The sequence below is a fragment of the Lissotriton vulgaris genome, chromosome 7 (genome assembly GCF_964263255.1).
Source record: "Lissotriton vulgaris chromosome 7, aLisVul1.2, whole genome shotgun sequence".
In the NCBI taxonomy this organism is placed as follows: domain Eukaryota; kingdom Metazoa; phylum Chordata; class Amphibia; order Caudata; family Salamandridae; genus Lissotriton; species Lissotriton vulgaris.
This window is the reverse complement of record NC_141695.1, coordinates 340,240,120-340,262,280: the sequence shown is the minus strand read 5'-3', so window position 1 is coordinate 340,262,280 and position 22,161 is coordinate 340,240,120. Positions and strand designations below refer to the sequence as shown.

The window sequence follows — 22,161 nt, the reverse complement described above, 5'->3', positions numbered from 1 at the left end:
CACTAGCTTCTGGACTTCGTCGGACCGTGCAAAGCCATTTAATAACTAAAATTAAGTTTGTCAAAGGGGAAATCCCTGGAGTCGACTAGTCCACTAATCACTCTTGGCCTTTCTTGTTGTAGAAGAAAAGGTCACAATATGCCATGGGTATTCGGACAAACATAAAAATAGGTTTCCACAAAGAAATAGTCTTGTTTACAATCTAGATTTATTAAAATTACATTTAATTAAACAATAAAAACAAGGTAAATTCATACAATTCTTCCAAAACAATTAAAATCCAAGATTAGGTACCTTGGAGGGATAAAAATGATTATTCAACAATGTGACACAAGCACAATATTACGGTACACGATAAATGGAAAGACATTCAAAATATGTTCACAATAAACAACAGACTAAACATAATCACAACAAACCCCTCATGTATAAGTGGCCCACTTGATATCTCTGCCACTGTATTTCACTAGATCCAATGGCCATAGACAGTTTGGTTACTCTAAAGCTTTAGTGGAGAGATGTAATACCCATCTAAAGTTTTACCCGGCCCTATCTGGATTCTTTTAGACCAAACAGTGCGTCGACGCGTTTCGGTGCTTAACACTTGATCTCGTGGCACCTTCCTCAGGACTTCTTATTTCTGGGGTTTCGGGGAACGGATGGATACACCGTATCCTTGGGACCGTGTAGGAAACGTTCCAAGATGGGGTCTATTTGATGTATCACTTTTTGCTACTACAGATGTAGTGCTTGGAGCCTTCTCTCTCCTGTATAGGGAGCTCCTTTTTATGGGGTTCCTTGATTTTTTGTTTGTTTGTTCACTCGAGTGAAGGAACGAGGCAGAAGCAGACAAACAGCGCTAACCTGAACACATCCAGTTCAGGAGTAGACCAAGGACTTTGTATGCCCGTTCTAAGAACGTTTTAAAAACATTTGAGATACACGACAAGTGGGCAAACGCCTGAAAAACAAAAAATCATAGCAAGCTGCCTTGCTGCGCTGTCCTATGCCAAAATGCCATGAACGGGGCCCTAAATGATTTATTTAGAGGTGCTTCTGTGAGAGGTCTATGGAGGTATTAATGTGCTACGAGAGTGATTATGAGGTGCTTCTATGGATGTGATAATGTACTACAAGAGGTTATTGTGAGGTGATATTGTGAGAGTGTTAAGGAGTTGTTATGTACGATGAGGGATTTGGGGATCTTGTAAGAGCTCTTCCCTTCAGCACGAGGAGGATTGTATATGTAGGAGGTTTTTACAGCTCCCCCCAGGTTCTAGTTCTATCCCACACTCAGAGATTAGGCAACGTTTTATCAAGGATAGTGTCTACTTCTTTGGGTCATTTTATGGGCAAATCCCCAAGCCACAATCTGTAGAGAGATCATTTCAGATTATCTCCAACTGGATAATTAGGGCTCTATACCATGGTTGAAATACATTGACACAACTTTTCAAGTGCCGGGGTTTTGTCTCCGTTGTTCTTGTCTCCGATTAGGTTACAGAAAGGAGACAAATCAAAAATAAAAGTCTCTTTTTAGAAGGTTGCCTTCAGTTAAGAATGCAGAAGGAGCTGGCCAAGAGCTCTGTCTCGACTTACTACCGTATCCTTGCCAGCTCAGGATCCGTTCTTTCTCTTTCTCTTGAACTAACATTATGGGAAAGGCCCCTTCTCTTCCGTTTTAGACCAGGCTCAGTATGGTGGCTTATGAGTATTAGAATGCCAACTGACACCTTGGGAGGACCCTCCCGGGCGTGTCCCTGAGATGGGGTTTCCTCACAATCACTAATGCGTTACATACTTTTGTGTAATTGTTTTAGTTATGCCTTGAGACTTTTTTTGAAACCTCTTTTAAAATCCTTGGGTACTGAAGCTGTGAACAGGCTTTGCACGAATTGCAATCGTTAGATATTTCAATTATCCGTGTCAGGGTGTGTTCTTTCCTTAAAGCAGCTGTTTCAGCTAGGAAAACTATGGACGAATAGGACCACCTGTTTTAAAATGTTTGTATTCTGATTTTAGATATTTACTGTACTTGATTAGTTCATATTTAATAGATGCACTATGGACTTTATATGCAGATATGTGAATTGTTTTAAAGGACTTATCTGCCAGTAGTTTTTTTTATTTTGTTGAGCATTAGCAATTATGCTATATGGTTTTTGGATAATTTTCTTATAAATTATGTTGAGGTTGATGGAGTTATTTGTTTTATACTCCTGCAATTGCTCTGTATTGCTTCTGTCTTTTATGGTCATATATGGCCGAATAAAGAATGAATGAATATATATTGTACTACGAGATGTTACTGTGAAAGTTCTATGGAGGTGTTTATGTAATACGAGAGTTATTAGGAGGTGTTACTGTGAGAGTTCTACAGGGGTGTTACTGTTAAAGTGTTACAGAGGTGTTACTGTACTACATGAGGTTTTGAGAGTTGTTACTGTGAGAGTTATTGAGAGGTATTACTGTGAGAATACCTCTGAGGTGTTTATGTACTACGAGAGTTATTAGGAGGTGTTACTGTGAGAGCTCTACAGGGGTGTAACTGTTAAAGTGTTACAGAGGTGTTACTGTACTGCATGAGTTTTGAGAGTTGTTACCGTGAGAGTTATTGAGAGGTATTACTGTGAGAGTACCTCTGAGGTGTTTATGTATTACGAGAGTTATTAGGAGGTATTACTGTGAGAGTACTACAGGGGTGTTACTGTTAAAGTGTTACAGAGGTGTTACATGTACTACATGAGTGTTTGAGAGTTGTTACTGTGAGAGTTATTACTGTGAGAGTACCATTGAGGTGTTTATGTACTATGAGAGTTATTAGGAGGTGTTACTGTGAGAGTTCTACAGGGGTGTTACTGTTAAAGTGTTACATAGGTATTACTGTACTGCATGAGGTTTTGAGAGTTGTTACTGTGAGAGTTATTGAGAGGTAATACTGTGAGAGTACCACTGAGGTGTTTATGTACTATGAGAGGTATTAGGAGGTGTTACTGTGAGAGTTCTACAGGGGTGTTACTGTTAAAGTGTTACAGAGGTATTACTGTACTGCATGAGGTTTTGAGAGTTGTTACTGTGAGAGTTATTGAGAGGTAATACTGTGAGAGTACCACTGAGGTATTTATGTACTACGAGAGTTATTAGGAGGTGTTACTGTGAGAGTTCTGTTAAAAAGGGTTCCAAAGACAACCGGTAACCAAAGACCCTTTTATGTTGCCCGGCGGTATCGCCTCTATGACCCACCAATATTAATCAATGAAGAAGCAGGCGCTGGAGACTGGAAGGCAGGAAACGAGGATTTTATTCTCTCCGGAGGAGAACACATCAAGTCAGACAGCAAGTATCGTCACGAGGTTGTCTACCCACATCTCTGAGGCCTGGCCTCTTATACTAGGGTTTACGACCTTTATTGCACATAACACATTCTCGCAATATTTTAGTACTTGAAAGAACATCCTCAGAATCTCCCCTCCAGACCCGTTCCCACATACATTTACAGTTGGATTCCCCACCCCGGTCACAACAGGTGTTGGTTGTCGCACAGCAGGGCATTCCGCCGATTCACGGAATGCATGGGGTTGATCGGATCTCATGGGGTGGGGGCTTTGATCGGTTCGGGGGTCTTTTGATGGGGAGGGGAAGCTTCCTACTGTACGGGGTAATAAACAGTATCCGCAGAGCCAGGTGGCGGCCTGGGAACAGGGAAGACAAACGGGGACACAGGAAAAAGGGGTTTGCATCAAAAGGGTTTGAGGCCATGAAAGGAATGAGGGGAGGTGTCGCGCTGGGAACAGGATGGGATTCAGTGGTGAAGCTGCGCTGAAGAGGGGTTTATGACCCAAGGCATGAGAGAGCGGGGGTTGTCAGCGTGCAGGGGAATGTTTGCAAGGTTAAGAGAGAGAGAGACGCGCTGGCTATCAGCGAGGAGCAGGGAGGCCATGGTGCTCAAAAATGGCTGCCGCTTACGCGCACGAATGGGCTTGGGAAAGGGGCAAGATGGCGCCGATAATGTTCACCAAGTTTGTATTTATTTTTCACAGTCCTCCCTTTAACATTTCCAAGACATCTTGCTGGTCTATTTCCTATCTACACCTATATGCAGCGATCATAAGTAAGGGAGAGGGGATTTAGGCGAAAGAACTGTACATAAACATCACATTATAAACATCATATTGAAAAATCTCATCATTTAGTAGGCGGGTTCATCGTTAAGTTGGTTGCAGAAAAAGTCATCGTAATGCAATATCAGACTAAAATTATGTAGCGAGGGCGTTGGGTACAGATCATAGAATAAGAACTGGTAAGTTATCATATAAGTAAGTCCTTTTTGTATACGGCGAGTGCGTAGCCAGTCCAATGGTGATTGGGAGAGAAAGGAGACACAGAAAAAAATATCAGAGTTCTCGTTGTCCTTTGTCGTCTTCTGTCAGCACTGTTGAGCACCTGGATTACCTATCAACAGAAATGTTCATGTGGATTGAGTCGTTGGGGGTCTGCAGGTAGGGGTGCATTCTGTTTGGTTTTCGTCAGACCTCGTAGGAGAAATGCGTTACGGTTTTGGAGCAGGTGCATCTTCTTCCGTAATGCAGAGCATAGATTTGCAATGGGAAATGCAATTGTTCCGGAATTGTGAGATCTGTTCGTTTCTTGAGTCTCTGTGGTGGGCATTTCCTGTTGCTTCCATCATCTTCAAGGTGCTTGGTAGCGGGCAGAACCATAGACTTTGTTTATCTTTTCTTCGGGGGCGACCCTTGGTGGAGTTCTAGGTCACCGTTCTGGGATTTTAACATAGTCCGTGGTCTACTTAGCCGGAGTTCCCTCCCTTCTGCCGCAGGGAGTACTCTTCTCTGGGTGGCTCAGTAGGATTTGGAGGAACTTGGGAGTTCGGGTGGAAAGGTGCGGGTGTGAACAGTCCTTATGGTAGGTCGGAGGAGGAGGGGATGGAGCAAGGCCAAGTCGGGAACAGATCAGGGGGAGGCGGAGAGTTCGCGACAGGCGAGTCCGTAACCATGTTCAGAGAGCGGGGGCTTTTGGCACACGTTGATCATATAGCAGGGGCTTCAGGTCAGCCCTTTCCTTAGCTTTGTCTGAAACAATGCCCCGTCCGGCGTCTCCTTACTGCTGTGGTCTCGCCTTGGCCTCCGTCGCTGATGTTCCACAATCCGCAGTCAGGCCGCGTGCTCCCACATCCGGTCTCTTTCTCCTCCGACGGTGATACCCTTAAATGAGTTTTGAAAAGACAGTCTTTAGAGATATTGCAGAAGAAGGTATTTACATAAGTCTATTTCTCTCCCAACACCAAGCAACTGGGGCAAGCACTCGCTACATCGGAGATTCTTGCGACTAACGTATAGACAATTGATGATGGGCTTGCTGGATTCCTTACGACTTCCTTTTGTTGGCTAATTCTTTGACGCTTTGATTATTATTACGTTCATTTGTCATATGTCTATTATAGTAGATGTCAGTTCTTCTGGCAGAGACCCATTTCCCTAGTACAAGTCTTGAAAGGCTAGGCTAGTCTTCAGGGCCTTGTATTTTACAAAAAGTGCAACGTGCTATTCACCATAGTCTGATAGGCATCCTTCTGAGGGATGAACATAGGCTAAACAAGTCTGCATTACATAAAAACATCTTATTTCCAACCAGGCTTACTGCAACAAGTTCTTTCGATTTTCAATCTAATTTTCAACTTTTGCACACATCCTTCTAACTTTCTATATAAATCCTCGCAACCTGGTTACTACAAAAACTCGGGGGGGGGGGTAGTTTGCGATAATTATTAAACTTATCCTCGGGGAAGGAGGGATCTTATGGACAACAACTAGGGACACAGTGAATTAGAGCAGGGGGCGTTTTTCAGGCTCTCGTTCAGGGCAGCTGACACAAAACTGGGGCATTTTGGGTAGATGGGGGTGTCTCGATCATTTCTTACAGCTTGGGGTACGGAGACAATTTTCAATGGGGATGGTCGCATTACCACAGACACATTTTATCATAGAAGCCACTGACAAATAGTTCCCTGAGGGTGGGTCAAATTTAGGGAACCTTAGTCGTCTTACCTGTCCCTTTCCTATCGGTCAATTTAATTTTCATCCATATTTTAGTAGAAAAGGAGAGGTAGTAACGTGGTACCGACACAATTTTAATTAGGAACAAATTTGTGCAAATACTTGTGGTATTTGGGGCCAATCAGGAGGTGCACCAGGTTCGCCAATTAGGTGCCAGTTGCTAGGAAGAGGGAAAGTGTGGAGGGGTGGAAGAGTGAGTGAGAGAGAGAGAGAGAGAGAGAGAGAGAGGGAGAGAGAGAGTAAGAGAGAGAGAGAGAGAGAGAGAGAGGGAGAGAGAGAGAGAGAGAGAGAGAGAGACAGACAATAGGCCAAACAGTACACGTGCGACGTAGAGAATGACCGTGTATTGTTTGGGCTATTCAGTGCGTTACCTAACGTTTAGACGTTTCGGGTCTGTGTTAGGAGGTAGAAGCATGCAGTTTTGGGACAAAAAAAAGCATTAGATCAGGTAAAAAGGTCGTGAGAGCGTCCTTGTTGTGCCATTTTGCAGCGCTAGTCCGTCTTCATGCATCGGGCGTGACGTGGTTCCAGATCCCTTATGATACTCTAATCGGAATTCTAATGTAACCTGCAGAGGGAAAAAAAGGGGGAAAAGGGGAGGTAGGGGGACAACATTCGAACACATCAAATGTATGGGCACGAAAAGTCCTTTACTTACCACTTACTCGTACTTATCTCTTCGGGATATAATCCCTTAGGGTTCTGGTTTCCTAAAGTCATGGGGGCAGGCAATGTGATAGGTTGTTCATGGGGAGGTTCGAGGATGGCATTAAGGATCGTGTGTAGTGAAAAACGCTAAAAAGAGGAATCAGAGGTGCCTAGCGTGAGGTACCCGGTTTTGTAGATGTATCCGGCCTTCGGGATCCCTAAATCATTCCCAAAGCTGTGATGTTCTAAGGCATATCAGTTCTTCGTTCAACCCTGTACCTTAGTACCTTCAATCACCATATTTTTTATCAATCACACCGTTTTACTTTACCCATTCTCAGAAGTCGAGGTCCTTCTTCATACGTCAGTTCCTGAGCTTAGTCGCATATCTTGGAGGCAGCGTATCATACCTTTGATTCGACCATCAACCCAGGGCCGAACAACCGTTTCTCGGATAACCTTAAAAAAAGAGCAGAACAGTTGCGCACAGAAAAACCCTCCCACCGATACCCGCATTCACAAAAGTATGCGATGCCTATTCATAGCTTTTTAAGACCTTTATTTGTAGAATTATTCAGTACGTAAAATGTGAGAGCGCAATTCATATTTTGGCCTGACATGTCGTCGATGGAAGCACATACAGTAGGGGGTTATTTTGTAGCACAAGAACATGTAAAAAAGGTCTAATTAATTATTTGCAAGTAACCAAAAACATTTCATTGCGTGACGAAGGAATCAGGGGCATTTCAGTTCATAAATGGAAACACAGTCAAGCTCATCGTGATCACATTTCCTAGAGGTAAACCGCGGGTGTACATCATAAGCGATGTTATGTATCAGTTACAACAAATATCAAAAATAAATTGTTCATTGAGATCAACGTTTTACGGAACCCTTCTTAAATGTTCGCCAAGTGAACCCTCCTCCCTTTAACATCGAGTGCGCAATGGTTCGTATATGTATATATATATATCTTAGTACATCAAGTTTCATTAGCTAAGGAACACCGCGAGGCATCCGTTAGTTTCCATTGATACCGGCGCCATTTTGGGCGAGGCCGGTTTAGTCCGGAAGTAGCATCAGGGGCAAAATATCCCCGACAATTGGCGGTTGGACCAGAGTCCCTTTCGGCAGTTCAAAAGAAAACTGTGCTAACAGAGGGGCTGGCGGTGTGGACCGTCAATCAAGAGAGGGAGGGGGTAGAGTCTCTTACCGGGTCATGTTGATGTTCAGCCGGAACTTGTTCGAGTTCGTTAGCCCATAATGTTCCTGGGTGGTTCAGACGGAAGCTGATGCAGACACGAGAGCACCGCCATCTTGTTGCTGTGCCGTGGTTATTTCATTTGAGATCAATGCAACTGTTCCTCACCGGAAGCCTGAAGGGGCCGAGGGCTCTTGGGACTTTGGTAGAATCTTCAAAGTCGAGGGGATGTTTGTCGATGGTGGGGGCTTGCGCCCAGGTGGGCAAGTGCCCGAGTTGCAATTTCGGACAAAGTTACTCCAGCGGCCTAGACCCGCCTTTCGAGGGCCCAGACGCCATTTTGAGACCCTGTGGCAGCCACCTTTGCCGTATCCATCAGGAGAGGAAGAAGCTTCTTGTGATGGTGAAAGACGGAGCATCATGTTGTTGGAGCAGGACATTTTGGTTCGGGGCGCCAGGGTGCAGCAGTGGAGCCTTCATCTGGGGAGGTGAGGGAGGCTCACCCGTGCCGTCTCCCTCTCCCGGTGCATCCTACACCGTCCCTTGGAATCAGGGGCGCACATGATGACCACCCTACACCCCTGATTCCGACTCTTGGGGGACCACTGTACATCCGGTGCTCCGTAAATATGCCCGTCGGACATTGTATGTCCTGTACTACGCAAGTATACCAGCCGGGTCTTGTATGTCCTGTACTGAGAAAATATACGAGTCGGGCATTGTATGTCCTGTGTTGCGGAAATACACCAGCCGGGCATTATATTTCCTGTGCAGCGTAGGTATATGGCCGTCGCCCGGCTGGAGGACATCGGCGTCTGGCCAGGGCAGGGAAGCCTCCTACCTGTGGAGGTGGAAGAGGCTCGTCCGCGTCGCCTCTTCCTCCCTGCCCGCCCTGCATCCGTTCGATGGAGGAATTCGTGATGGCCGGACCAGGAGATACGAGGGAGGGGGTCTTTAGCAGCCGCCCCCTCCCTACTCACGGCCCGGGGGACGCCATCCCTGGAAGGGCAGTATGGGAAGACCATTTCATTGCCTGCTTGGTGGAGCCTCCAGGACCTTCTCGCCGGCGATCCCTTTTGGCTCATGGCTGCTGGCAGGCCCCGCCCCACACGTGCTATGTGTTTCGGATGGGCGGGACCATCGAACTGTTACATTTCGAGGACTTCCGGAGTGAGCATAACATGTTTTGTATTTTTCCTATTAGTCAAGTTTGCTTTTTAGAGAGTTCTACTAGTTATTCTATTTACTGTTGGTTGTGTGTTTTACCGTAATTAAATCCTAAGTTATATAATAGACGCTTGGCTTTCTTGAGTCTTTTCTCTAACGGGGGGTTGTTTACACTGACCTGCAGTTGTGTTTGTTTTTCAGAGTGGGGGAGCAACAGAGAGCAATCAGTCCCAGAATTCTAACATGTCGTTAAAATTGGCCTGACGAAATCTGTGCCACCGAGCATAATCAAACGGGGTGGTTCTATCTGTCCTGTCCGTACTAGTCTGATTGGTTTTTATCTCACGTCTTTTTCCTTTCTGTCGGACCGTCCTTTCTGTCAACCCTCCATTCTTACCTATGCTTTGCAGAGTCGGGCATTGGGCTTTCCAGTGTCCAAGACATTTACAGAAAGCACATTGGTTTTGTTGTAAATCTGTCCGTCCTGTGCGTAATGTCGGGGGATTACCTTCGGGTCGTTGTGTTCCGGGGTTGGCTTGTCGGCACATCCCTTTACACCGTTCGCTTTTTATGTCTACTCCTCGGGACTGTGCCATCGCTGGCCCTTCCCTTTGCCTACTAGACGTTTGGAGGGTTGTCCGTCGTGTCCCTTCACCTTCTCTAAATTCGTCACCTTCCCTTCGTTGCGTGGCTTCTTTGCGCCACATACCGAGACTATCGAGCATAATAGGTGTTGTTTCATTCCTACGAAGGGCTATTTCTACTGTTTCTATTTTGCCGAGATCAAAGGATCCTCTCAGTGGCCACTGTCTTTCTCGATCCCTTTTTGTATATTTATGCCACAGCTCACTATAGGCTATAGCAATTAATCCATGCTTCATGAACATGTCCTTATTAGGGGTGCCTTCCAGCGGAGCCGGATGGTTCATCTCTAATAAGCGGTCCGGGTTAAACAGGCTACTGACCAGTGGGGAGAAGACAGGCATGACGGATCACAATGGGATAATAGTCAGCACTACCTATCTTATCACTGCGCGCAAAGACTAGACAGAATATTTCTATTCTACGTTGTTTGCACATAGTGAATACCTCATGAACCAATTCTGAGCAATCAATCAATGTTAGGTCAAAAATAAAAAATCAATATGGTCAATGGGGAGAATAAGTAGGCTCGCAAAGGTTCGCGTCACCTACCCTTTCACTATCTGTAAAGAGGGGACCTATTTTTCCCTGTTTGCAGACAGAGAATCTCCAGAAAACAATCTATAACAGTTAATCAATGGGGGGAAGGGGCAATTGTTCAGTGGGGGAGAAAGATAGGTCCGACGGGTGCGTACCTATCCTTCGCTGTTTATAAAGGGAGAGCCTGTTGTTTCTCCGTTTGTAGACAGTGAATCTCCAATAAATTAACAAAGAGTAATACTAGTATTTTCTCAACAATTATCAATTACTTTCAACTTTCTATCACTTTCGCAATTCGTCGTGTTTACACGACCTTACCCGGACCGCATGGACAGTTTCTCGTCTTCCGAATCCAGCGCCCGATCGTCCTCTTCTCTTCGTACTTCTCGTGGCACTCCTGATGGTTCCCAGTCAGGACCGCAGATCACTCGAGAGAGGTCTGTTCGGAACCAGTGAAGTTCGGATGATCGGCTGTCAGACGAGGGTCTATCGGACAGGGTACCTTCCGATCGTTGCAGTCGTTCACTCTGTCGTCAGGACCTCTCCCACTGGATCCACGAGTCGCTGATGGGCCCCACGTTTGGGACGCCAATTGTTAAAAAGGGTTCCAAAGACAACCGGTAACCAAAGACCCTTTTATGTTGCCCGGCGGTATCGCCTCTATGACCCACCAATATTAATCAATGAAGAAGCAGGCGCTGGAGACTGGAAGGCAGGAAACGAGGATTTTATTCTCTCCGGAGGAGAACACATCAAGTCAGACAGCAAGTATCGTCACGAGGTGCTCTACCCACATCTCTGAGGCCTGGCCTCTTATACTAGGGTTTACGACCTTTATTGCACATAACACATTCTCGCAATATTTTAGTACTTGAAAGAACATCCTCAGAATCTCCCCTCCAGACCCGTTCCCACATACATTTACAGTTGGATTCCCCACCCCGGTCACAACAGGTGTTGGTTGTCGCACAGCAGGGCATTCCGCCGATTCACGGAATGCATGGGGTTGATCGGATCTCATGGGGTGGGGGCTTTGATCGGTTCGGGGGTCTTTTGATGGGGAGGGGAAGCTTCCTACTGTACGGGGTAATAAACAGTATCCGCAGAGCCAGGTGGCGGCCTGGGAACAGGGAAGACAAACGGGGACACAGGAAAAAGGGGTTTGCATCAAAAGGGTTTGAGGCCATGAAAGGAATGAGGGGAGGTGTCGCGCTGGGAACAGGATGGGATTCAGTGGTGAAGCTGCGCTGAAGAGGGGTTTATGACCCAAGGCATGAGAGAGCGGGGGTTGTCAGCGTGCGGGGGAATGTTTGCAAGGTTAAGAGAGAGAGAGACGCGCTGGCTATCAGCGAGGAGCAGGGAGGCCATGGTGCTCAAAAATGGCTGCCGCTTACGCGCACGAATGGGCTTGGGAAAGGGGCAAGATGGCGCCGATAATGTTCACCAAGTTTGTATTTATTTTTCACAGTTCTACAGGGGTGTTACTGTTAAAGTGTTACAGAGGTATTACTGTACTGCATGAGGTTTTGAGAGTTGTTACTGTGAGAGTTATTGAAAGGTAATACTGTGAGAGTACCTCTGAGGTGTTTATGTATTACGAGAGTTATTAGGAGGTATTACTGTGAGAGTACTACAGGGGTGTTACTGTTAAAGTGTTACAGAGGTGTTACTGTACTACATGAGTGTTTGAGAGTTGTTACTGTGAGAGTTATTACTGTGAGAGTACCATTGAGGTGTTTATGTACTACGAGAGTTATTAGGAGGTGTTACGGTGAGATTTCTACCTACCATGGGTGTTACTGTTAAAGTGTTACAGAGGTATTACTGTACTGAATGAGGTTTTGAGAGTTGTTAGTGTGAGAGTTATTGAGAGGTAATACTGTGAGAGTACCACTGAGGTGTTTATGTACTATGAGAGTTATTAGGAGGTGTTACTGTGAGAGTTCTACAGGGGTGTTACTGTTAAAGTGTTACAGAGGTATTACTGTACTGCATGAGGTTTTGAGAGTTGTTACTGGGAGAGTTATTGAGAGGTAATACTGTGAGAGTACCACTGAGGTGTTTATGTACTATGAGAGTTATTAGGAGGTGTTACTGTGAGAGTTCTACAGGGGTGTTACTGTTAAAGTGTTACAGAGGTGTTACTGTACTGCATGAGTTTTTGAGAGTTGTTACTGTGAGAGTTACTGAGAAGTATTACTGAGAGAATACCACTGAGGTGTTTATGTACTACGAGAGTTATTAGGAGGTGTTACTGTGAGAGTTCTACAGGGGTGTTACTGTCAAAGTGTTACAGAGGTGTTACTGTACTGCATGAGTTTTTGAGAGTTGGTACTGTGAGAGTTACTGAGAAGTATTACTGAGAGAATACCACTGAGGTGTTTATGTACTACGAGAGTTATTAGGAGGTGTTACTGTGAGAGTTCTACAGGGGTGTTACTGTTAAAGTGTTACAGAGGTATTACTGTACTGCATGAGTTTTTGAGAGTTGTTACTGTGAGAGTTACTGAGAAGTATTACTGAGAGAATACCACTGAGGTGTTTATGTACTACAAGAGTTATTAGGAGGTGTTACTGTGAGAGTTCTACAGGGGTGGTACTGCTAAAGTGTTACAGAGGTGTTATTCTACTGCATGAGTTTTTGAGAGTTGTTACTGTGAGAGTTACTGAGAAGTATTACTGAGAGAGTACCACTGAGGTGTTTATGTACTACGAGAGTTATTAGGAGGTGTTACTGTGAGAGTACCACTGAGGTGTTTATGTACTACGAGAGTATTAGGAGGTGTTTAAGCATGGGCGAATTTTGCGAATCTCGCGTTTGCGAATTTTGCGGATTTGCGAACTCGCAATTCGCAAAATCCGCGAATTCTCGCGAATTTTTTTTTTTGTGTTTGCGCGGGTTTCTGCCAGTTCGCGAGGGTTTTGTACAATTTCGCAAACGCGAACTTACCTGTCGGGTCGCAAGTTTTGCGAACTTGTTGTTTCTACTTGTCCAGCCTGTTTGGGACACTCTTCTTCATCACTGCCACTCTCTGACTACTCATGCCACCCTCTGGCCCACCCATGCCACCCTCTGTTTCATCACAGCACCCTCTGGTTGTCCAGTCGGTGTACATTATTGTGGCAAAGCAAAGCACACCTTCCCTGCCTCAAGTGACCTGAATTAATTTGGGGCTGATTAATGTGTCACAGAATATTTTTTTAGCTGGCACCTGCTTCCTTAGTGCTTCCTGATTAGTGATCCTAATGTGCCCACTTGTTATCTTGGTCTTAAAACTCTCTCTATGAACTTGATCATTCAAAAGAAAATTCTTGTCCGGCTGGACAAAGAAACATACTACTTATTAGGTGTATGATTATTATCTTTTGCTATCCTGTCCACATATAGGGACCATTGTCTTTTGCAAAATGTGATGGGAGAACAGCAGTGTCTGATCAAAGTCAAATCAAACATTATTATTATTATTATTTTGAACTGCTAAGTGTCACCCACCCGCACAAGCTGCTTATGTAAAGTTGGTGTGTGTTTGTGTGTGTGTGGGCATGTGCAAGCCTGGTGGGTTGTTCCCACCCCTGCATTAGAGGATCCCACTTGCATTTTATGTGTTGCTTCCTGGAATTGCAAATAACGGATGGGTTTTATGCAGACATCCTAGCAAAGAAGGACCAGCCTGCTGTGAAATATTCTGAAACGTGTTAGACTATATGATCCTGCCATGTGGTTGTCATGAGTTGGAGTTACTGCTATGATCCTGCCAGGTGGTTGTCATGAGTTGGAGTTACTGCTATGATCCTGCCAGGTGGTTGTCATGAGTTGGAGTCACCTCTATGATTCTACCAGGTGCTTGTCATGAGTTGGAGTGACCTCTATGATTCTGCCAGGCGCTTGTCATGAGTTGGAGTCACCTCTATGATTCTGCCAGGCGCTTGTCATGAGTTGGAGTCACCTCTATGATTCTGCCAGGTGGTTGTCATGAGTTGGAGTTACTGCTATGATCCTGCCAGGTGGTTGTCATGAGTTGGAGTCACCTCTATGATTCTACCAGGCGCTTGTCATGAGTTGGAGTCACCTCTATGATCCTATCAGGCGCTTGTCATGAGTTGGAGTGACCTCTGTGATCCTGCCGGGCACTTGTCATGAGTTGGAGTTACTGCTACGATCCTGTCAGTTGCTTGTCACGAGTTGGAGTTACTGCTATGATTCTGCCAGGCACTTGTCATGAGTTGGAGTCACCTCTATGATCCTTCAGGCGCTTGTCATGAGTTGGAGTCACCTCTATGATCATTCCAGGCGCTTGTCATTAGTTGGAGTCACCTCTATGATTCTGCCAGGCGCTTGTCATGAGTTGGAGTGATCTCTGTGATCCTGCCGGGCACTTGTCATGAGTTGGAGTTACTGCTATGATCCTGTCAGTTGCTTGTCAAGAGTTGGAGTTACTACTATGATCCTGTCAAGTGCTTGTCATGAGTTTGAGTCACCTCTAGGATCCTGTTAGGTGCTTGTCGTGAGTTGGAGCAACCGCTATGATCCTGTCAGGGGCTTGTCACGAGTTGGAGTTACTGCTATGATCCTGACAGGCACTTGTCAGGAGTTCGAGCGACCTCTATGATCCTGCGAAGCGCTTGTAATGAGCTGGAGCCACCTCTATGATCCTGTCACAAGTTGGAGTCCAGAATGAGTAATAATGAGATAAAACAGATTGTATACTACTCAGGCCACAAGTCTGATCGCCCTCTGTAGCTTAAAGAATTTAGGGGCCTATGTATAAGCCACTTGCGCTGCCGGTACGTCACTTTTTTCCAAATTTAACCCCTTGACCGCGGCTGCGATTTCCCCGCGACTCGGGAAAATCTCACGCGTGCGAAGATCGGATGGACATGCCCACCGTTGCAGTCCGACGCAGGCAAGAGGTTAAAAGTGATGCACCAGCGGGACAAGAGGCTTGTAAATAAGCTCCTTATATTGTTGTTACACAGCCCTATCATTCTCATTTTATCTGAAGGCACTTTCATAGCACCCTTTACTATGACCAAGTGATTAGGCGTTGTGAACATCTGTTGAGTATGAGCATAAACAAAGTTGGGTGTAACCGAAAGTTTGCCTCAGTAAAAGCGTCTTGGTAGACTTCTAGAGGGAGAGTATTCCACGTGTTGGTTGCTCGACAGGAGTTGGAAGCATGAAAGGCTGTGTCAATCCTGCCATGTTATGAATAAATGACACGCTGTTTTATACACAGACCTCTGCAGCAGGCACTCAACCACTTCAGCTACCTCACAGGCTACCGGAACCCCACCGTGTGCAAAGGCGGATTCCTGGAATCCCCTCCCTCTCAGCGCCCCCGAACCCACAGCTTCCGTGGCCCACACAGGCCGCAGGGTAGCGGTGAGTCAGGCCGACTGGACCCCGTCAGCATCTACCTGTGCCACAGTAAACCTGTATCTGAAGGTACAGCCCTACCTGGACCACAAAACCCTTATCTGAAGGTACAGAAGGTACCTGGGCCACAATAAACCCGATTCTGATGGTACATCACACCTGGGCCACAATAAACCTGTATCTGATACAACACTACCTGGGCCACAATAAACCTGTATCTGAAGGTACAGCGCTATCAGGACTACAATAAACCTGTGTCTGAAGGTACAGTCCTACCTGGGCCACAATAAACCTGTATCTGAAGGTACAGGGCTATCAGTACCACAATAAACCAGTATCTGAAGGTACAGCCCTACCTGGGCCACAATAAACCTGTATCTGATACAACACTACCTGGGCCACAATAAACCTGTATCTGAAGGTACAGCGCTATCAGGACTACAATAAACCTGTGTCTGAAGGTACAGTCCTACCTGGGCCACAATAAACCTGTATCTGAAGGTACAGGGCTATCAGTACCACAATAAACCAGTATCTGAAGGTACAGCCCTACCTGGGCCACAATAAACCTGTATCTGATACAACACTACCTGGGCCACAATAAACCTGTATCTGAAGGTACAGCGCTATCAGGACTACAATAAACCTGTGTCTGAAGGTACAGTCCTACCTGGGCCACAATAAACCTGTATCTGAAGGTACAGGGCTATCAGTACCACAATAAACCAGTATCTGAAGGTACAGCCCTACCTGGGCCACAATAAACCTGTATCTGATACAACACTACCTGGGCCACAATAAACCTGTATCTGAAGGTACAGCGCTATCAGGACTACAATAAACCTGTATCTGAAGGTACAGTCCTACCTGGGCCACAATAAACCTGTATCTGAAGGTACAGGGCTATCAGTACCACAATAAACCAGTATCTGAAGGTACAGCCCTACCTGGGCCACAATAAACCTGTATGGAAGGTACAGCCCTACCTGTGCCACAGTAAACCTGTATCTGGAGGTACAGCCCTACCTGGACCACAAAACCCGTATCTGAAGGTACAGAAGGTACCTGGGCCACAATAAACCCGATTCTGATGATACATCCCACCTGGGCCACAATAAACCTGTATCTGATACAACACTACCTGGGCCACAATAAACCTGTATCTGAAGGTACAGCGCTATCAGGACTACAATAAACCTATATCTGAAGGTACAGTCCTACCTGGGCCACAATAAACCTGTATCTGAAGGTACAGGGCTATCAGTACCACAATAAACCAGTATCTGAAGGTACAGCCCTACCTGGGCCACAATAAACCTGTATCGAAGGTACAGCCCTACCTGTGCCACAGTAAACCCGTATCTGACGGTACAGCCCTACCTGGGCCACAATAAACCTGTATCGAAGGTACAGCCCTACCTGGGCCACAAAACCCCGTATCCGACGGTACAGAAATTACAGTGCTACCTGGGCCACAACAAACCTGCATCTGATAGTATAGCGTTATCTGTCCCACAATAAACCTGTATCTGAAGGTACAGCCCTACCTGGACCACAAAACCCGTATCTGAAGGTACAGAAGGTACCTGGGCCACAATAAACCCGATTCTGATGGTACAGCCCACCTGGGATTATCACAGCCGCCCCGAGTACTTCACAGGTCTTTACAAGACCATTTACATGTTAACGAGGCTTTGCTTATTTTTTCACCCCTTTATCTCTGCATGGCGAAAGGCGACAAATCCTTTCTTTCACAACGGTAACCTTTGGTAACCTTTGCCTACTGTCATGCTGCATTGATATTTCCTTTTCTATGTAGCGCAGGAGAAAAGAAGTTTGTTTATTTATTTATTTCCGTATTTTAGGTTACTTTATTAGCAGAACATTTATATATAAATATATAATATGTACATTTAAGATTGCTAATTTGCACAAGAAAGAAAAATAAATCAAAAAGTGCAATTCTTTGTGTGTTAAGCAACTCCATGGGCACTGAATAAGCCAATCTGCAAATTATGTGCAACAGCTGCATTTCTCTGTCGATCATCCTTTGCACACACACCCCTGGCCACATTTATCGCATCCGGGAGGGCAACAGGAACAGCAGCTTTTTTTCGAGGATGTACATTTGCAGTTCTCACACTTGCACGACCCAGTACATGAACAAGAGCCACCGATGGCACAACCGCAGTCTTTAGGGTCCATGTTTTGAAGCAGATGTGAGCTACGGATTATCAGCCAAGTATTGAAAGGTCTCTGTAAAATTTGTTTATTTCTATTCACCTTTCCTGACCCCTGCCTTTGCTTATCACATCAGGCTGTGACACAAAGTTTGACTCATGGAGTAGGTAAGAGAATGTGTTACTACATTTTTTTTCTTTTTAACACCTGCACAGGCCCAGCAGGACACATACTTCGTGTGTGCTTCATTTAAACAGTTTTTATCGTTATCATGGCCGATGCAGGACAACAATAAGAATACAAAGTGCCCAGATAACACTGGTCATTAATGATCCTGCCGGAGAGCAATCATTTGTCTGTTAGTAGTTTTTAAATGCTGATAAACTGTATTTTATGTGGATAAATTGAGGGCTTTAAGTAGAATGAAAAAACTGGGGGGTCTCTCAAAGGGGCGTGGCCAATGTAATTGAGGACGTGGCTTAAAAAGGGTACGTTAAAAATCTGTGTTTAGCAGTGTGCGGCCCGACTTGTATTTTGCTGTTTGTCATTGTATCCAGGTATATGATACAAGTAGTAACATCATACCAACAAGCCAGGACTTTTGGCTTTGTTAATGGTTGTTAGTTGCATAAAATAAATACCAGCAACTATGGCTTGTATTTAATATTGCAAAAGCTTCCACTTAACGCACTGATGACATCACAACAATGTTGCTGCTCCGGAGTTTCAAAAAGAGAAGGGAAATCCAGAGAGAAAATTACTCTCTGTAAAGGATTTCCCTTTCCCTTCTCCCTACAACGCTCACCTGGCATGACGTTATGCCGTAACTTTCCACTTGTAAGTAGTGTGAGCAGCATACACCGATGTGCCTGCTGTCTCGAAACGGGTCTCTATCGGGCTCTGTTTTGTGCCCTGGCACTTTTTTCCAGACTGCAGTGACAGCAGATTGTTGTCACTGCAGTTCGGAAAAAACTGACTACCTGTGACCAGCGCACATAACGGAGCCCGATAGAGACCCGTTTCGAGGCCCCCTTAAAAAACTGCCTGTGCTCAGACCCAGTGAGACCCGGCCCACTTAAAGCCCTGGTTAGCTCAGTGGGTTACTACCTTTGTTACAGAGATCCTTGTGTTACCTGCAGTTCAGAAGTTACAATCCTTACATAGGACAGTAACCAATGAACTGTCATCAAAGAAAGGCATACAAACATGAATGGTATAGTTAGAACTTTGCTTTTTTTGTTTTGTGATCGAAGGAAGAGGTCATGGGGTGGAGGGGGTAGTTAGGGAGAGATAAGGGGCACTTGTGGCGTGTGGCTGTGAGTGAATCCAAGGCGGAGGTCAATAGGGGGGCATTGAGAGATGAGGGGCACTGTTGGAAGGTGGGAGTAAAGGCGATTTACGGAGAAAGAGGTTATTGGTGCGGCGCCAAAAAAGACTTTCGCAGCAGCGCTGAAGCCAGCCTTTCTGTGTTTGTTTATTTAATTAGCTGTTGGGTTATAAGGGCTACTGTGGAACATACATGCATGCTAATTATATTTACTACTTTATTCAATGTTTTAAGTTTGAAGGTGATTTTACTAATGTTTTTACCGGGAAAAATGAAAGTGGAGCCCGATGGTGCCTGATATGGGGCTGGGGCCCAAGGTCATCTGTGAGATGAGGTGCACTGGAGAGGAGTAGTGGATAATCAAGCCTGTATGGGAGTGCGTTGCAGAGTCCATGGTCAGGTGGAGGTAGTAATGAAGAGGGATTCTCCCTGAAGGCTCCCACAGAGGGAGCCCGTGAAGTGTCACTTGCCTGATACTCCCACCTCCGAAACTTCCTCTTCCCATCAAAAGGAGCATTACATGGAAAAAACACTTTTTGAGAGTGATAATATTTAGAAAGAGATTTGGAAAAGAGTGCCTTTTACTGGGCCTTGTAAGACTAAGAAGAGATAAAGGAGGGCCCTGAAGCAGGCCTGCCTAGACATATATGCAACAAATCGAGCCCGCAGTGGCCCACCCAAATGCACCCTTGGCCCACCCAAATAAAAATTCCTGGAGCCGGGCCTGATCTGATACAACCCCGGAACCCCACCGTGTGCAAAGGCGGATTCCTGGAATCCCCTCCCTCTCAGCGCCCCCGAACCCACAGCTTCCGTGGCCCGCACAGGCCGCAGGGTAGCGGTGAGTCAGGCCGACTGGACCCCGTCAGCATCTGGGGAATGAGAGGCCTCTTTGGTCGGAAACCAGAAGATCCTACAATTTACATCTTCCGAGAGTCTGCGGCCGGGTTCAGCCCGCGGGCACGGGCTTCCCAGAAGAAATTGCTCAGTACTTCAAGATTCCGGGGCTGGAAAGAAGATGGAAATGAGGACAGGGTCGTGTACACTGCCCAATGTTACACCGAGGCCACTGAATTCCGTGACTGATCTGCAGAGGGCTGGTATGCCCTCTTTTAACCTCTGTTCAACATCTGTTTAAAACGCATAAATACATCAACTTAGAATACATATTCCACCCAAAAACAGGCACTGACCTAAAGATGAGCTAATAAACTGACCGGAAAAGGACTGCAACCCCCTTTTGACTTTAAGAGAAAATCGACAATTAAAATAAGGAATGTAGTCAAAGGAGCTACTATGCGAATACCCCAAACACGACTAAATTGTATCTAAAGGTACAACCCTATCCGGGCCATTCACTGCACACCACATAACTAAATATTAATTACCAGCTTCGAAAACTTGACAATAAACCCGTATCTGAAGTTACAACCCCACCTGTGCTACAATAAACCCGTATTTGAAGGTACAGTGCTACCTGGGCCACAGTAAACCCGTATCTGAAGGTACAGCAGTACCTGGGCCACAATAAAACCGTATTTGAAGGTAAAGCCCTACCTGGGCCACAAAACCCCGTATCCGACGGTACAGAAGGTACAGTGCTACCTGGACCACAATAAACCTGTATGGAAGGTACAGCCCTACCTGTGCCACAGTAAACCTGTATGGAAGGTACAGCCCTAACTGTGCCACAGTAAACCTGTATGGAAGGTACAGCCCTACCTGTGCCACAATAAACCTGTATGGAAGGTACAGCCCTACCTGTGCCACAGTAAACCTGTATGGAAGGTACAGCCCTACCTGTGCCACAGTAAACCTGTATCTGAAGGTACAGCCCTACCTGGACCACAAAACCCGTATCTGAAGGTACAGTGCTACCTGGACCACAATAAACCTGTATGGAAGGTACAGCCCTACCTGTGCCACAGTAAACCTGTATCTGAAGGTACAGCCCTACCTGGACCACAAAACCCGTATCTGAAGGTACAGTGCTACCTGGACCACAATAAACCTGTATGGAAGGTACAGCCCTACCTGTGCCACAGTAAACCTGTATCTGAAGGTACAGCCCTACCTGGATCACAAAACCCGTATCTGAAGGTACAGCCCTACCTGGGCCACAATAAACCTGTATGGAAGGTACAGCCCTACCTGTGCCACAGTAAACCTGTATCTGAAGGTACAGCCCTACCCGGACCACAAAACCCGTATCTGAAGGTACAGAAGGTACCTGGGCCACAATAAACCCGATTCTGATGGTACATCCAACCTGGGCCACAATAAACCTGTATCTGATACAGGTTTATTGTGGCCCAGGTAGTGTTGTATCAGATACAGGTTTATTGTGGACCAGGTTGGATGTACCATCAGAATCGGGTTTATTGTGGCCCAGGTACCTTCTGTACCTTCAGATACAGGTTTATTGTGGCCCAGGTAGTGTTGTATCTGAAGGTACAGCGCTATCAGGACTACAATAAACCTGTATCTGAAGGTACAGTCCTACCTGGGCCACAATAAACCTGTATCTGAAGGTACAGGGCTATCAGTACCACAATAAACCAGTATCTGAAGGTACAGCCCTGCCTGGGCCACAATAAACCTGTATCGAAGGTACGGCCCTACCTGTGCCACAGTAAACCTGTATCTGAAGGTACAGCCTTACCTGGGCCACAATAAACCTGTATCGAAGGTACAGCCCTACCTGGGCCACAAAACCCCGTATCCGACGGTACAGAAGTTACAGTGCTACCTGGGCCACAACAAACCTGCATCTGATAGTATAGCATTATCTGTTCCACAATAAACCTGTATCTGAAGGTACAGCCCTACCTGGACCACAAAACCCGTATCTGAAGGTACAGCCCTACCTGGGCCACAATAAACCTGTATCGAAGGTACAGCCCTACCTGGGCCCCAGTAAACCCGTATCTGAAGGTACAGAAGGTACCTGGGCCACAATAAACCTTTATCGAAGGTACAGCCCTACCTGGGCCACAGTAAACTCTTA

The 22,161-nt window shown here is 45.8% G+C and overlaps 1 protein-coding gene and 1 pseudogene across 1 annotated transcript in view; both read right to left on the bottom strand.

Moving 5' to 3' along the window:
• Window positions 1–22,161, bottom strand: part of LOC147701531 (ferritin heavy chain B-like) — a 177,036-nt gene that overhangs the window by 8,248 nt on the left and 146,627 nt on the right. The window lies entirely within an intron of this gene.
• On the bottom strand, window positions 17,660–17,857 carry LOC147701533 (metallothionein pseudogene; annotated as a pseudogene).